Source organism: Odocoileus virginianus, chromosome 3 (assembly GCF_023699985.2).
Source record: "Odocoileus virginianus isolate 20LAN1187 ecotype Illinois chromosome 3, Ovbor_1.2, whole genome shotgun sequence".
In the NCBI taxonomy this organism is placed as follows: domain Eukaryota; kingdom Metazoa; phylum Chordata; class Mammalia; order Artiodactyla; family Cervidae; genus Odocoileus; species Odocoileus virginianus.
The window spans coordinates 64729217-64744977 of NC_069676.1; the positions used below are offsets into that span (position 1 = coordinate 64729217).

The window sequence follows — 15761 nt, forward strand, 5'->3', positions numbered from 1 at the left end:
GCCAGGCCCCGCGCTGGGGGATGCAGGGCAGTGTCCCGGGTAGTGGAGAGGAGACCTGCCCTGAAGAGTGTCTACACGGAAACGATGTGTTTACTGTCAGAACAAGTGCTGTGAGGGGCGATTGCCAGGTCTGGAGGGTATACAGAATCTGGTGTGGTCTTGAGGGTGGGGGAGGACCTCCCTGAGGAGGGGACCTGAAAACTGATCAGGAATTGGCCTCGTGGAGAATCAGGGACAGCTGTTCCGGGCTGAGGGGAGAGCACAGAGTGCTTTCTTCGTTTGTTGTCATGGAAGACAGGGATTCTAACCCTGCAAGGCAGTTTAGAGGCTGAAAGGAGGTAAGACATGAAAGTGAAAGTTGCTCAGTCGTGTCCAACTCTTTGCAACCTCATGGACTAAGTCCGTGGAATTCTCCAGGCCAGAATCCTGGAGTGGGTATGGGTAGCCTTTCCCTTCTCCATGGACTCTTCCCAACCCAAGGATCAAACCCAGGTCTCCTGCATTGCAGGCGGATTCTTTACCAGCTGAGCCACAAGGGAAGCCCCAAGACATGTAAAGTAAGAGCTAAATAATTGATAAATAATTGGTTTAAATTATGCTAATGGACAAAAACATGAGTCCCTGTGTTTCTGCATCTTGGGGGCCATACAGAACTTGTTCATGGCTTGCTCATGGAGGCTGCGTTCTCCACACCCTCCCAGCACTCTCCACTCGGCTCTGGTCCCGTAAGGTGTCCACAGGTGGGCCTGGCCCTCTAGGCACAGGGTAATGGGCAGAGCCAGTGCTGTGGAAGGAAAGGCATGTCCTCAGGATGCAACAGGAACATCTTTCAGCATCCATTCCTGCCATCCTCTGTCCACACACACATTCAGCAGAAAGGTATTGAGAACCTGCTCACTGCCAGGTGCATCCCTAAGTGGCAGGTCAGTGGCCATGAATAAGACAGACAAATAATTACCATTTTTATTTCAGAGAGGGTGACGATAGAATCAGTAAACAACCAGAGACATGAGTGCAGATGGCAGGTGCTGTGAAAGAATAAACATGGAAACAGAATAGCTCGAGAGTCGCAGGTGCTGGGAAACATGTGCTGTTTTTGGACAGGATGAGGTCTCTGAGAAATGCTGAGAACCCTGGAGTGAGCTGGTGTGAAAAAGCAGAGTGGATCAGTTTGAGGCTGAGGTGGGAGAGGCCGGGGCCTCAGTCCTGGGCCAAGGGGGCACCTCGGGAAGCCTTGGGATGCTGTGAGTAGTTGGTGGGGGGTGGATTCTGATTTATTTTTTTAAAGGCCCTTTCGCTGTTTGGAGAAGAAGCATCCAGAAGGTGAGTGAGGGGCCAGGCTATTTGTAGTTGTCCAGTTTGGCAGGGTCGTCTTGGAGGCATAGAGAGAGGGGCAGAAGGAGGAGGAATTTGGAAGGAGGTGAAGTGAAGGTAGAGGCAGCAAGGAAACAATGAGAGCACGAGCTCAGAACGAGAGCCCGAGAGGGTTCCTCCTCTGGACGTGTGAGCTGCAGCGAGCCGGCCCCGTCCACACCTTGGTGCCTCATCTCTGCAGCCAGGGATCTGGATCAGCTCTTCTCTCAGACACTGCCCGCCTGACAGTCTCTGAAACACAGTCTATTTCATGGGGAGTAATAGCCTCTCTGTTCCCCTCGAAATGGACTAAGTGTTCCTCTTCATGGTAACTGGTTTTTAAACATGGCTCAGCGGGCCTGGTTGCTATGGCAACATAGCCGTCAGGCATCACAAGGATAAGACACACAGGAGAACCCACTCAAGGCCTCAGGAAGATGAGGAGACATGCAGGTGGGGGAGCGCAGGTCCCTGAGGCCCCAGTTCCCAGTGTCTCTCATGAGCACTGTTCTGCCTGAGGAGCATCAGTTAACTTCCCCCATACAGACCCCCAAGAGGCAGACTGTGGACCGGGCCATGAGGAAAGGAAATCCTGTCTCAGGCATCCCTGCCTGCGCGGTCAGTTGCAGATACCGCTGTGGCCAACAGAACACTCACATCAAAAGCCTTCAGAACTAAGAGAGACCCCAGCAGTTTATATGGCCCAAGCTCCTCTATGCATAATTAGGAAAGGAGAATCAGAGAGGGTGCAACTCACCTAAAGTCACACAGTACATCAGTAGCAAAGGTGAAAGAACAGAAGCGTGGGTTTCCAGTACCGATCGTCGTCGTCCTTAGGGGAATGTGAGTGGGGAGGAGACATAGCAACAATCAGGGCTTGGGGCTTCCCTGGTGGTCCAGTGGTTAGGACCCTTCGCGCTTCCACTTTGAGGACACAGACTCAACCCCTAGTGGGAACTAAGATCCCATGAGCTGCATGGGAAGCTGTGAGCTCTGCTTTCTACTTAGACAGCTGGGGAAATCCCCAAGATAAGACAGTGCTTTCTGAGATTAGAATGAGGCAGGAGCTTTTGGGAACTTTTTAATTTATGAAGCCAGAATAAATATTTAAATGACATATTGATTATTCTTATTAAATAGGAGGACTAACAGGAAAAAAAGAAAGAAAGGAGGAGGAAGGGAGGAAGGAGATTATCTATGTCTGTAGAGGAAAGGCATTTAAACTGGAATGTCTGTCCAGTGGAGAACTGTGTAACAGTCAAAAAGAATAAAGCATGAAGGTGTCTTTGCGCATACAATATAGAAAATAGTGAAAGACATAGCAATGAGTAGAAAGAGAGTGAGTTCCATGATAAGACATACATTATGCCGTACAAACAAAGCCACAAAATAACCCTGCTTTGGGGGGAAAAATCTGGGAAAATCATCCTAAATAGTTCAGTCATTTTTCTCTAGGTATTAGAGAGGGAGCTAGGATTAGAGGTCAACAGAGACATTTGCTGTATCTGGAATGTTGAATTTTTTATAAGGAATATATATTCCTGTATTATCATTGACTAAAAGTTAATTAAAAAGATACAAGTAGTGTATCATAGTTTCAGGAAAACTGAAAGTATACAGAGAAGTATAAGATGAGAAGCCTTTTGCCCACTGGTCTCTTGTATTCTTCTAATAGCTTTACAGAGTTTTGTCCTGTTGTGGGGTCTATATCTGTATATATGTACAAATACCTTCTCTTGCTTTGTGGCTTGCCTTTTTAAAACAGATTATTAATATATCATTGATTTGTAGATGGATGGAATATAAATTGAAAAGATTGATCTCCTGGACAAAGATATGTATTCTGTAAGCTCGGTGCTTATAAAAAATTAAGGATGCAGTAGCAGAAGAGAAATGCATACACCCGTGGGGTGGGTTCTTGTTTGGTGAGTTGGTGTTTTTAATGAAGGTCTAATAAGCATGCTGGCTCAAACGGTAAATAATCTGCCTGCAATGCAGGAGACCTGAGTTCGATCCCTGGGTTATGAAGATCCCCTGGAAGAGGGAATGGCACCCCATTCCAGTATTCTTGCCTGGAGAATTCCATGGACAGGGGAGCCTGGCAGGCTACAGTCCATGGGATCGCAAAGAGTCGGATACGACTGAGCGATCTTCACAAGGCACAACAAGCATAGAGTAATTCAGTTGACCCTAGAACAGCACTGGGACTAGAGGTGCCTACCCTCTCTGCAGCCAAAAAGTCATGTGTAGCTTTGCAGTGAGCCCTTTGTATCTGCCGTTCCATATCCACAGTTCCAATCTGTAGATTCAACCAACCATGGGTTATAGTACTGTGGTATTTACAATTGAAAAGTATCTGTGAATAAGTGGACCCATGCTCTTCAAACCCATGTGTTCAAAGGTCATTTGTGTATGGAGTATGCAGTATTCTCATTGCATAGACTAGTTGGATCATCCATTTTACTGTGGATGGATGTTTTGATTGCTTACTGTTTGATATCACTATGAATAAAGATACCATGAATATTATTATATATTTCTTTTGGCAGATGTATGCTCTCATTTTTTAATTATTAATTTTAAATGAATAATTATTTTATTAAATTGTTACTCTAGCATATACCTCTTTTTTCTAAGACCATTTTTTAATTTTATTTAGTTATCGATCTTTTTTGGCCATGCAGTGCAGTATGCCAGAACTCGGTTACCCAACCAGGGATCAACCCTGTGCCCCCTGAATTGAAAGTGCAGAGTCTTAACCACTGGACTGCCAGGGAAGTCCCCTGTGTGATCTCATTTTTATTGAGTAAATACCTAGTAGTGGAATAGCTGGATCGATGTGGAGACATTATGTTTAGCTTCAGTGGATACTGCCAAAAAGCTATACAAGGTGGTTGTACCAGTATATACTCCATTCAGCGATGTGTGAGAGTTTTAATTTCTTCACACCCTCATGAACAGTTGGATCGTCTGTCTTTTCAGTTACAGCCATTGGTGGATGTGTTGTGATATCTCAGTATGGTTTTGATTTCCCTGATGACTAAGGATGCTGAGCTCTTTCCATATGGTATTCCCATTTGGACAGTCTCTCTTGTGAAATGTTGTTCAGTATTTTTGCCTATTTTATTACTGAGTTATCTTTCCTGTTGATTTGTAGCCATGATTTATATACTGTCTGTGAGTGTGTCAGTCACTCAACCATGTCCAACTCTTTGCAACCCCGTGGACTATAACCTGCCAGGCTTCTCTGTCCATGGGATTCTCCAAGCAAGAATACTGGAGTGGGTTGCCATTTCCCTCTCCAATATACTGTAGATACATGTATTACAAATATATTTCTATGGCATGTATTTTGATGAACAAAGGTTCTTAAGGGGTATTGTATTTTGTGTCTATATTTTCCTGTGTGGTTGATACTCTTGTGACTTGTTTAACGAGATCTCCCCTATTTTTAAACCATGAAGATAAGTTATCTTCTGAGAGTTTTACAGTTTAGCCTCTCCAGGCTCAATAGACCTTTAAGTCTGTTATTCACCTGGAATGGATGTTCATGTTGAGTGGGAGGTAGAAAGCCAACTTCATTTCTTTCCCAGTTGCCTCAGCAGCACCACTGATTGAAAAGCCCTCTTTCTCCCTGGTCTGCAGAGGTAGTTCTGTGTCTGTCATTTATCAAGTGTCCACACAGGGCTGGTCATGGGAGGCTTTTAATGAATACTCGAATCAAATCTGAAATGAACCATATTTGTTAGGTATCTATTTATGAACCTATTGTGTTTTTAAAGGAAATTCTATTACTAGTGACTAGTATCGCCTCTACTATCTTTGACTCTGAGAAATCATAAGGGAAATATTCCACAACACGAACTTTTGGTACAAATTTTGTGAGGTTTTCAAACCATCAGCCCATTGCTTGCTATGCCCGCGCACACCAGGAGAGGGAGCGAGGAGCGTTCACGGGAGCGAGGGAGGCCTGCGTCCCTGCCGAGGAGGCAGCCCTTCTGTTTGCCTTTCGCTGCCGGACCTCCTGTCTAGGACTTGAGAGTGTTCCCTGCCTTAGGCCCTGTTGTTTATTTATGTTCTCATCCTAATAACTAAGTGAGCCATAGTCATACTGGTCAGTCATGAGAGCGTTACTTATCCTTACAGGAATTGAGGACATTTCAGCCCCAAACTCATAGATCTGAAGACGGGTCAGAGGTGCTGGTCAGAGGTGCGAGAGTCGTCAGGGGCCATCAGGGCAGGTGTCTTGACCTCAGCACCACTGACATCGAGGGCCAGATAGTCCATAGTTGGGGCTACCTCCTGTGTGTGGCAAGTTGCTGAGCTGCATCCCTGGGCTGTGCCTGCTAGATGCCAGGAGCACTTCCCCAGTTGTGCCAACCGAAAATGTCTTCATCTACTGCCTAATATTCCTCTGGAGGACAAACCCTCCCCCTTGTTGAGAACCACTGATCTGATGCAATCCTAGTTCCAGTTTGCAGATAGGACACTAAGGCCCTAAGAAGGAGATAACCTTCTCAGAGCTACAGCTGCTCAGCTAGTGCAGGAGTTAAGACAAGAACCCAAGACCCTCACAGTTCAAGTACTCAAGGCCAGAGAGCTGCTCTGCTGAGCTTTGCAAATTGCTCTGTTGGCTTTTGTTTTTATTTTTGTTTTAGTTCCAGCTCCATGTCTAACCCCTCTATTTCCTGCTTCCACTGTGTAGTCCATTTTCTTTAATTTTGCTTTTCTCACTGCATAACTGAAATCAATTCATTGCTAGAAAACAGAGAGGTTCAGAAAGAAGAAAACAAAAATCATAGTGCCACACCAAGATAACCATTGTTCACATTTCAGTGTGTTCACGTTCCAGCATATTAATTTTCCATATATATGTATATATATATACACACACACACATATATATATACACATATTTTTTTTTTTACTTTGTTTAGTTATAAAAGTAATAGTCACCAAGCTGAAAAAAAGAGTTTACCTCTGTGGGGTGTGATGCAGGCAGGAACAGGCGATAGGAGTTCTCTATACTGTACATCTATTGTTTGAATTCAGTGCAATAAGATTTATTGTTTTTCTTCCTTAAAAGGAAATACACCCATGCTTAAAAAATATACATGGTCCTGATGCATGGGAAATCAGAAGCAATCCCCCACCACCACCCCCCAACTCAGACTCTTACTCCATATTCCCACCTCTACTTGATCCACTTATTTTGCCCCTCACCCTGAAAAAAGACACCCCCAGCTACACAGGACATGGATTCTGTCCCTACATCCAGGCACCATCAAGTGGCTCCCCTCCCCCTGACTGTATGAGAGTTTCTTCCAGCCCAGACCCTGAACCCAGTGGCTTTCTTGATTGGAAATGTGCCAGGATTTGTGGGAAGAAAAGCAGAATCTTTGCAGGTAGGCCCCCGGCTGAAAGCTCCGCATGTGACTGTAATGTGCAGCCAGGGAGGAGAGCCCCTGTTCTAGAGGTTGTCTTCTCAACTAGCATTGCCAGACAGTAGTCATTGACATGTTGTCACGATTCTTGCCGTATGTGCAGACCCCTGCTGCTGTTATTTATGTAATAATTGTATCTGAAATAACTTTTTACCTTAAACTTCTTTAAAAAGGAAACTTCATATCATTTCCATTTAAAAAAACCATTCTCTCTTGCTGTCATTAGAAAGCAACCTAAATAATAAATCCAATCAAAACAAAAGATGATGACATAATTCTACTTGCTGCCTGCCTGGGCCCTGAGTGAGGCCTGAACATTTTCTCTGTTAAAAACAGACATTAGCAGACATTACAGAAGTAGGAAGACCTACCGCTTCCAGATGGAGACCTCATCATTGAAGTTGTCAGAAAGATTAACAGGAAACTGAAAAGGAAAAAGACATTCTCACTGTGACTCCCGGTTATGAAATTCCACTGCCCTGGACCCCCTCCTTTCCCGCCCTTTGGAAAATGCCAACCTTGGGAGACGTTAACATGCATTTGTGGAAAAGGAAAAGCTGCTTTCTGGGTCAATTTCTTGGCCATAGATCTTTCCTAGTTGACCAGACATGATTCTAATCTAGAATAATAATAATTCATTTCCCCTTGATGATTCAGGGGCTGGGGGAAGGGGTAGAGGGTGAGACATAGTAATATAGAGTGTTTTCATTATTCAAGTAAGGCATAGCCTGGTAGGGAAAGACCACCCCCACACACACGCGTAATCAGATAAAGCTAAGTTACTGATTTATTCAGCCAGGGCTACAGAGAGCTCCTGGAAGTGATGGAGTGGGAGCCGATGGAACAAACCTCAAGTGAGCTCTCCACTGCACCTGGAGTCCCCAGTGAGGAGCTGGAAGCGGCAGCTCATACTCTGCATATAAAGGAGGTCCGTGGTGGATGTGGGAAGCCTCCTTTCATGACTGTTCCACAGGCCCTGTATCCTTGGGGCTTAACATCAGTTCGCAGGAAGTACTGACACTGACATCTATATGCATCCTTATAAGGGAATGTTTAGACGGCTGGGCCCTCCGTCAGGCCCTGTCCTGCCACCCACAGCCTGCGGGAAAGCCAGAGCCGGGGTTCCTGTGGGGTGCTCCACCTTAAGTTTTCCAGTTCATTTCTCCACACCCACTTGACAAAGACAAAACAAAAATGTATTCATGTCATTGTCTTTGTTGTGTCAAGACTCAGAATGTTATTTAAGAAAATACTGTTTTGAGAATGGTTTGATGCTTCTCCTTAGGAAATCAGCTAAAATGGGTACATAGTTTCTCACCCAGAAGCAGGTCCTAAAGGTAGAATCTAATGCTGTTCTACATGAATCTGACACATGTAGGATCACACGTTTTTTAAAAATACATATCCTGAATCTTTATGATGTCTGTTAACCAAGAGATATCAAGTTCCCAGTTAGCCTCCTAGAGTGAGTGAGTTGGGAACATGAAGTTTTGTTGTATTTCATGGAAATCCCTCATAGTTCATCAATTTTAAATTAAATAAATAGAAAAGGAAAATATTAAGACTGAAAGCAAAATAAAATACTTATCCCTTGAATTTTTATGTGGGTTTCTTTCAGTAAAGTATTTTTGCATCCTGACTCCAGAAACCTCTTAATTTTTACTTGCTCTATTAACAGAGAGCACTTTTACAGTAGCTCTTGATTCTTACTAATCATCTAACGACTACTTCTCTTAGAAGTGTAATACGTTAGTGGCTGTCCTAAGCAATAGGAATAATAAGCATTGGTGTGGCACTTGGCAAGTGTAGCAGCTGTCACTCATTAGCACCTCCCAGGGAGGACCCTATGCAGAAGCAGGAGCGCAGAGCAGTTCCCAAACGAGAGAATCATTAGTGTGCTTTTTGATAGAGCAAGGCTTTCCCTGGTGGCTCAGATGGTAAGAATCTGCCTGCAATGGAGGAGACTTGAGTTCAATCCCTGGGTTGGGAAGATCCCCTAGAAAAGGGAATACCCACTCCAGTATTCTTGCCTGGAGAATTCCATGGACGGAGGAGCCTGGCAGGCTACATACAGTTCATGAGGTCGCAAAGAGACAGACACAACTGAGCAACTTTCACTTTTCACTTGGTAGAGCAACTGCTTCATCTTTACACTTTAAAAAACTCATCATGATTGGATCCTGGATCCCCAAAAAAATGCCGTAAAAAGACTCCTTAAGAACAGCCAGGAAATGTTAGTATGTTATATGATAGCAAGAATTTTTGATGGTGGTGCTCACATTACTGAGGTTACATGGGAGGATGTCCTTTTTAGGAATTGTGTGCTGAAGTATTTAAGAATGATTGATGCAGTGGCTTCAGCTCGCTTTCAGATGATTCAGTAAATCAGAGAGTCAAAGCAGATATGGTAAAATGTTCACTAGGACTCTACATCAAGAGTATAGGGGTGTTCGTAGTTCTTTGAGATGTTTGTATTTAATATATCTGACATTTTTCATAGCCCAAACTTGAGGGCTGTGTGAAGGAAACTGCGTCATAGAATCTGGAAAGTTAAGAAAAAGGGTCACTGGGCAGACAAGGTCATGAGGTATAAGAAGGAAGAAAAGTTATTAGGGTTTTTTTTTGTTGTTGTTGTTTTTAGCTACTTCTGCTAGTTGGTGAGATTTATTCTTGGTAACAAAACCCCAGAGCTATTTCTGACCCCATTTTTTAAATTTATTGAGGCATCTGCTAGTGCCAAACTCAGCCACGACTCTCACAGTGCCCATCTGTTTGATTTGTGAGCAGGAAATAGCAGTTCAGGACCATAGAAAGCCAAAGCTGGGGAAGCTGGCCCGTGTGAATTAGGAGGAGGCCACTCAGGCTTGTGAGCACCGCTGGGAGCACACCCAGAACACCACTGTCGGCTGCCCTGCCCCCAGGGTCTATGACGGCGAGACCCTCCCTCTGCTTCTGGGTCTTTGAGAGAAAAGAAAACAGTAGCACCTTTTCCCTATGCTCAACTTAAGAGACATGTTTCCATGCAGCTTCTTTGATGGTCTCTCTGCCTTTCCATTCTTGCTCTGTGGGCAGTTTGCTAGTAGGTAAAGCATCAGAGAGAGAAAAAGACAGAGCTGATCTGCCCATGTAGCAGCGCGAAGATTTTCATGCCATTGTAAACCCAATCATGCTACTCTCCAGCTTCAAACTGACAGGTAGCTTCTCGTTACTGATAAGTCTTTATTTTTAATTTATCAAATGCAGTTGATTTATAATGTTTTGTTGATCTCTGCTGTCGTTAGTACTAAAAATTCAAAATCCCGACTTTGCCTTCAAAGTCCCAATAATGGCCCAGATTATTCAGCCGTACCTTTTCCTTCAACCTCGTCTTTCATTGCCACTCTCTCCCTGGCTACCAACCTGACCCTTGAAGGTCAGGCTAGAGATGAGAAGTCTGAAGTTCCCCGAAGACCTGCATCAGGACCAAGGCTGACTCTTACTGTCCTTGGCTTCTACTCTAATGCTTGTGACATTTACCCCCTTGGCATTTATAATTCGGGGACAACCAGAGCACCCCCAAAACAAAGCATCTCTTCTACTTTCTGTCACAGTGTCTGAAATTCTGCTACTAGGGGCCTACTTTGTTGATTTGAAATGTTCTTTGATCTTTAGAAGCCAGCTAAAATACGAAGTCCACTGAGACTGGGAGATAGATAATGCTGTGAAAGTCAGGTCTTCGACGGGTATTCACCTGCCAGGTAATTCTGAGGAGTAGGAAGATCACTCAGGAAAGGGTATAGCGGAACAAAAAGACCTCCTCCAGGCAGAAACAAACAAACCAAAGAAAAACACTGCGGTAGAAACTCATAGAAACTCTGTACTGTGCTTGGTGAAATGTTGAGAGTATACACTAAGTGATAAAAAGAGTTTACAGAAGAGTGCTATTTTATATTCCATTCTTATTTTAAGATATACGTTTAAATCAGAGAAGGCAATGGCACCCCACTCCAGTACTCTTGCCTGGAAAATCCCATGGATGGAGGAGCCTGGTAGATTGCAGTCCATGGGGTCGCCAAGAGTCGGACGCAATTGAGCAACTTCACTTTCACTTTGCACTTTCATGCGTTGGAGAAGGAAATGGCAACCCACTCCAGTGTTCTTGCCTGGAGAATCCCAGGGAGGGGGGAGCCTGTTGGGCTGCCATCTATGGGGTCGCGCAGAGTCGGACACACGACTGAAGCGACTTAGCAGCAGCATACGCTTGAATGTATTATGCACAGTAAAACCTGGCTGGACAGACCCCAGCAGGTTATTAATGATGACCCCCTACATGATGAGGCTATAAATTTTCCTTTTATAAAAAAAGTGTATCTGCAATTTCTATTTTTTCAAAAATAACCAAAAAGAAAGGGGCAGAGTGACAATTTTAGAAACATATCTAATGTTCTGCACAGTGACTGTGTCTAACAGTAGTGTATTGTATACTTGAAAGCTGCTGAGAGAGTACATCTTAAGTGTTCACAACAATAAGAACAAAAATGGTAATTGTGTGAGGTGAAGAAAGCATCAACTAACCTTATTGTGGCAATCATTTTGCAATATATATGTGTATCAATTATTGTGTCATACACCTTAAACTTACACAATGTAGTATGTCAATTATATCTCAGTGTATCTGGGGAAAAAAGCTCTGTACGCTAAATTAATAGTTTTTCAAAGGATAACCTTTTCCTAGAGGCTGAATTAAATATTGGGTGCATTTCCAGAAGAAAATGACAAATGTCGGTCCAATCAAATAGCACATAGAAAGTGATTAAAATGTCATTGTTGCTGATGGCTCTTGGAAATCAAAGTTGACAAGTCTGTAACCTAAGTGCCAGTGGCCCTGTTCTAACCTAAGGCAGATATTCGTAGACGCTCCTGCTAAGTCTGATGTTAGAATCCTCTCCAGGAGCACCCACTGTCTCTCAGTCATGGTTGCTACTTGAGATGACCCCGGGACCATCACTAGCACGTATGTTGCCTTCAGGCAAATCATGAAAAGGTATCTTTTCTCGAGATCTTATGCTTTCTTCTTTTGCAGTATTAACTTAATATATTGATTTTTTTTGGAGACCAAAATACATCTGTTATAAAATCATTAGAAACAGCCCATATCTGATGTCTCCCATATGTTTGACACCCCCTAGGATGGGATATCCTTGGGTAGTATACTATCTTCATAAACCATTCACAACAACCCTGGGTGATACCTTTTTTGGTCATCTCTACTGGAGATCTACCCCCTCTGCTAAAATAAATCCTTATCACTTTCCCCCAGAAAGAGTGGTCTGAGACTGCTGGAAATGGCCCAGTTGTCCTGACATGCTAGCACTGGAATTTGTCCTACTTTGGTATGTAGGAGGCAACTGAACTGCCCCCTTCCTCTTGGTCAGTTGTACAGTCAATAGAAGAAGACGATATGGCAAGACATAGGGTGCTAACTAGATGTTATTAGCCAGTCAGCTGTTTCCATTTCTAGGCAAAGTGATGGAAGGAAAACTAAGGGTCTTTGTTCCAATTAAAATTCAGACTTCATTCCATTTTTTCCCAGTCCCTGAATTTGCTAATTTCACACTTCAGTGATTTGCAATGAACACAGTTCCCTGGGGCTTTGCTGTTGCATTGCAGACTGTATTGCAGTCCAAGCCTCTCCCTCCCAACACGTAGCAGTTTAGGTGTGCAATCTGAAGATGTGTCCTAGGTGGTACAGTCCACTGGACTTCATGATGAGTTTGGGAAACTCAGAAGGTGAGGGCATTTTCCACCCAGAAGATTGTAACTGGTCTCTTAGACTTTTGAAATCAGCGTTTCCTATTTGAGACGTGCTACAGTCACATGGGAATCCTCATGCCTTGATGCCTCTCAGGAAAGACTTTTTTCCACTTTTTCCATCCAAGGCTGTAAAATTCATCTAGTGGAGTGCAATGAAAGAGCAGGGTGAGGTTGGTTTTAGAGAAAATGATTGTCCTATAGGCCCAGTGACCATATTAAATAAGAAGTATTACCATATTTATTTGTACTCTGCCTATATCCAAAAGAATATGCAATACATTATAATTAAGAAGCTGTTTCACTGAGTCTAGAGACCATTACACAGAATAAGACCAAAAAGCATTAAGAGGCAGAGGAGATGACTGGTTTGATCTCCTTGCAAGTCTCTCTCCCTCTCAAAGAGTGTTCTCCATCACCACGATTCAAAAGCATCTATTCTTTAGTACTCAGCCTTCTTTTGGTCCAACTCTTGCATCCATACATGACTCCTGGAAAAACTGTAGCTTTGACTATACAGACAAAAGTGATATCTCTGTTTGTTTGTCATAGCTTTCCTTCCAAGGAGCAAACGTCTTTTAGTGTCATGGCTCCAGTCACCATCTGCAGTGATCTGGAGCACAAGAAAATAGTCTGTCTTTGTTTCCAGTTTTTCTCCTTCTATTTGCCTTGAAGTTATGAAACTGGGTGCCATGATCTTAGTTCTTGGAATGCCAAGTTTTAAGCCAGCTTTTTCTATCTTGGGTGGCCATGCATAGCATGGCTCATAGCTTCATTGAGTTACACAAGCCCCTTCGCCATGACAAGGCTATAATCCATGAAGGGGATGAACCACTGGGGAAATGATTAAATCCCCCAAGCTTCTGGAGCTAGGTCCATATTTCTCCAGAGGCTTTGTATGAAATGAGGTTACTAGAGCCCCTTCCCTCCTCTTCCCACAGCCCAGCAAGGAGCTTTGACTTGCCTTCCCTGGAAGTCCCCTAATACAGAGGCATCTGACTGCCTGCAGCTCACCAACCCACCCCTCCCTCACTCACCCACCAAGTGAATGATCTCCTGCTCTGTATACACCAGTCATCTCATCTCTGATCTCCTCTTCCCTGTCTGATTGCATCTTTCCCCACCCATCCTCCCAGGCCCATCATTACCTCATTCCTGCCAGGTCTCATGTTCAGCACACACTTTATCAAACGCCTATTCTCTGCAAGACACTTGGTGTTATTTCTCCCTCCTTTGAGTCTCCAGAGCCCTTGGTTGCCAGTTTGTTTTGTACCTAGTGATTCTGTTTATTTCCCAGTCACAAGTGTCCTTAACCCTTTTCCTCCATTAAATTACAAATTTTATCAAAATCTAGTTTTTCCAGTCTTAGCTGTCATCATGTTTCCTGCAGCATCCAGGCCCCACTCCGGTCAGAAAACAGTAAGCACTCCATGAATGTTTGATGAACTGAAAGGAGGAAGGGAAGAGGTAACACTCAGTGCCTTCTGCCCCACACCTGGCTGGAAAGGTGGCCTGCCGTCCCTATTCAGTTTGTGTGCTGGTAGATGTGGACGTGCCCCAAATTTATCAGTCTCCCCTTCATCACAAGTGCCACTGTGCACTTTCTCTGGTCTCATAGAGTCAGAGAAATTGAAATATCTGGAAAGATCCAGTCCCCTGGAGAAATGCCCACTCAGACCTTGCATTTGTGTATTCCTTTCCCCTGGAGTCCATTCCATCCTCATGTTGATGATTCCCAAGTTTAGGTCCACTTTGTGGACTCCGCGGGGCCCTAGACCTTATGTCTGCTTGCCTTTTAGACATCTTCTCTTGGATGTCCACAGAAAATCACCTTGCCCAGATCTGTTCTCAGCTTCCTCCTACCTGCAGTCTCGCTGTGTCTTCTGACCCTGTGAATGGCCCGGCACACATGTCCTTCCTCTCTCTCTGCTGACACATCCAGTCTGCATTTGGGTCTCTGGTATCTGCTTCCCACTCTGTCTCCTTGGCCACTACTCCAGGCCTTGCTATCTCTTGCTTGACCTATTCCAGCACCCTGTTTGCTCCCCCACCCCACAACCTCCCACCATGCTGTCTTTCTCTCTTGCAGCCAAAAGGTGTAACTACACATGGGATCATGCCACCTCCCTGATTAAAACCATCAGGATAGCATCCAAACATCTAAGCAAAGCTTACAAGATTCTGCTCAGCCCTCTTTCCTTATCTCATGCAACCTTCCCCCAGCACTGAAAGCTTCAGTCTTATTCAACTGTCAGCCCTTGTCCCACTGCAGTCCCTCTTGCTTTGGGGCCTTTGGCAGGTGCTGTTCACTCTTACCTGTCCGACACTTAGCCTTGGTTCACATCTCAGCATTTCCTTCTCCAGAAAGTCTTCCCCATCTTCCTCCCCAGAAGTCTGGATCGGTTGCCCCTATTACATATTCCCACAGCTTCCACATACCCCAATACAGCACTTACTAGAAATGCCCATGTGACTCACCTCCCTCCTCTTCTTGGTAAGGACCATGCATTAGGTCTGCCTCACTGCCTATCATAGCTTCACCTCACAGAGCGACGTAGTATAGCAGATGCCTACTATTTGCTGAATAACTTGATTTCTGCTCAGGCTGCATCCTAGTCAGAATGAAAGTGTTGAGAGTTTGGCACCTCCTTATTTGGTCTCTAGATAATATTATACCCATGTTCTCTGTAGTCCTCTGATGGCCTTTCAGAGCAGGTGAAGTGCAGGTCCTGCATGTGGTTGGGCCCTCTAAGAAGACTCTTGATAGCTGTTTGCATAAGATATGAGATGCTGCTCGGATTCTCACTCAGAAGTATCCTGGGCTGGGGCTGGATTAGAGAGCCCAGCCTACAAACAGCTTGGTGGGGACCTGGATGAATAAGCGTGCTGATCAGTTTTTAAAGAGAAAAGCTACTGGAGACTGAAGGGGCTTGGAAGACTCCTAGATGCTGAATCTTTGAATGGAACTTTGCAGGGTGGACAAGAATAAGTAGAGTGTGGTTAGGGAGGGGGTCAGGCAGAAGGAATTTATAGGAAAATGTTGAGCACATGAGCAGTCCAGTTATTCACCTTGGAATCACACCAGCAGAACTTCAAAAATTAGTTGCCTGCAAGGAAATCATTTACACAAATTCAGTTTAGAAGTAATCTCTGGATTTTAGGAAAGAACTGTCA

General features: G+C 44.3%; 1 protein-coding gene across 2 annotated transcripts in view; it reads left to right on the forward strand.

Moving 5' to 3' along the window:
* CYFIP2 (cytoplasmic FMR1 interacting protein 2) overlaps positions 1 to 15761 on the forward strand; it is a 111662-nt gene that overhangs the window by 74711 nt on the left and 21190 nt on the right. The window lies entirely within an intron of this gene.